Below are 2,500 nucleotides of genomic sequence, written 5' to 3' on the forward strand. Positions count from 1 at the left end.
GGGCTCAGAGCCGATCCTTGATGTAATCCCATCTCCACCTTGAACCCATCTGTCATTCCAACCACGCACCTCAGCATTGTCACACTTCCCTCATACATAGCCTGCACCACTCCTACATACTTCTCTGCAACTCTTGACTTCCTCCTACAATATCACACCTCCTCTCTCGGCACCCTGTCGTATGCTTTGTGTAAATCTACAAAGACACAATGCAACTCTTTCTGGCCTTCTCTATACTTCTCAATCAACCAACCTTTTCTCTCTCTCTCTCTCTCTCTCTCTCTCTCTCTGTCTCTCTCATTTTCTTCATTTATCAGCCCGTCAAAGTAGTCCTTCCACTTCGTAGCACACTCTCCTCGCTTGGCAGCACATTTCCATCTGTATCTTTGATCGCCCTAACTTGTCGCACATCCTCGGCAGCTCGGTCTCTCTGTCTAGCCAATCTGTACAAGTCTTTTTCTCCTTCCTTAGTGTCTAACCTGTCATACAGCTCACCGTACGACTTTTCCTTTACCTTTGCCACCTCTCTCTTTGCTTTACGCTGCATCTCCTTGTACTCCTGTGTACTTTCTTCATCTCTCTGACTATCCCACTTCTTCTTTGCCAACCTTTTCCTCTGTATACTTTGCTCTACTTCCTCCTTCCACCACCACCACCACCACCACCGCCAAGTCTCCTTGTCTTCCTTCCTCTGTCCCGATGACACACCAAGTACCTTCCTAGCTGTCTTCCTCGCTATTTCTGCAGCGCTTGCCCAGCCATCTGGCAACTCTTCACTACCACTCAGTGCCTGTGTTAACTCCTGCCTGAACTCCACACAACAGTCTTCCTTCTTCAACTTCCACCATTTGATCTTCGGCTGTGTCTTCACTCGCTTCCTCATGTTGGTCTCCAAAGTCATCTTACAGACCACCATCCGCTGCTGCCTAGCTACGTTCTCCCCTGTCACCACCTTGCAGTATGCAATCCCTTTTACATCGCGCCTTCTACACAAGATATAGTCCACCTGTGTGCACTTTCCTCCACTCGTATACGTCGTCACCCTGTGCTCCTCCCTCTTCTTGAAATATGTATTCACCTCAGCCATTTCCATCCTTTTCGCAAAATCGAACACCATCTGTCCTTCCACATTTCTCTCCTCGATTCCATACCTTACCATCAACTCCTCACCACCTCTGTTCCCTTCAGCAACGTGTCCATCGAAGTCCGCTCCAATCACCACTCCCTCCTCCTTGGGTACCCTTTCCACCACGTCGTCCAACTCAACTCCAGAATTCTTCTTTTTCGTCCATCTTACACCCGACTTGCGGGGCATATGCGCTGATAACCGTCAGCAATACACCTTCGATTTCCAGCTTCATAATCCTCACTCTGTCTGACACTGTGTTCACCTCCAGCACGCTCTTGACATACTCTTCCTTCAGAATGACCCCTACCCCATTTCTCCTCCCATTCGCACCATGGTAGAAGAGTTTGAACCCACCTGCGATACTCCTGGCCTTACTCCCCTTCCACCTTGTCTCTTGTCACCTTTCTTCTTTCCATCACGTCAGCCAGCTCTCTCCCTTTACTAGCCATAGTGCCAACATTCAAAGTTCCGACTGACTCTCACCTCCACACGCCTACCCTTCCTCCTCTCTAGCTGCCTCTGGACATGCCTTCCCCCTCTCCTTTTCCTTCGCCCAACAGTAGCCTAGTTTCCACCGGCACTCCGCTGGTTAACAGTACCGATGGCGGTCGTCGGTAACCCGAGCCTCGACCGATCCGGTATGGAAATCTTATTTATGATCCGCATATTTGATTTGGCAAAGATTTGACGCCGGATGCCCTTCCTGACGTAACCCTCCCCATTTGTCCGGGCTTGGGACCTGCACTAAGAATGCACTGGCTTGTGCATCCTCAGTGGCTGGGTTGCACGCTTTTCTATGTTTGCCCCTCACTTTTGTGGCGTGAACGATCAATTCTAGTAATACAGGTGTGTTTATGTTAGGTATCACAGACACACGCACAATATATGTCCAAAAGTATTGACATAACTGACCATTACACCTACAGGAGCTTTTCTGACATCTCATTCTGAATCCATAGAAACCCATATTCCACGAAGCTCCCGGCGCACAGTTTTTGTGCCGATGTTAATGCCAGGAGAAGTTTGGATCTCTGCAGTTATTGAGTGAACAGAGCGTTGGCGACTTGAGTTGCTGTTGTCCCTAAAGGCTTGCACTTTTCAATAATATGATGATATATGAAGCATAGAGAGTAAACGGGATAGTTACCTTTTGAACAGCACCCTGTAGTACAGCACTTTGAAGGTACATATGTCGTCACTTGCTGTAGTGGTTTTTACTGATGGGCGTGGCCAGGTTTTCAGAAGCCTCTCAGTTGTCAATGTGAGAGCCAGGGGACGCGTCTGCCGTACGTTTAGGGTTAGGGTTAGGTGATTTCTCTGGTAGGGCTGCTTACACCACACCCCGGACTGGATTTGTTGCGTGTTTGTGTC

The sequence above is a fragment of the Lampris incognitus genome, unplaced genomic scaffold (assembly GCF_029633865.1).
Source record: "Lampris incognitus isolate fLamInc1 unplaced genomic scaffold, fLamInc1.hap2 scaffold_114, whole genome shotgun sequence".
NCBI classification, from domain to species: Eukaryota; Metazoa; Chordata; class Actinopteri; order Lampriformes; family Lampridae; genus Lampris; species Lampris incognitus.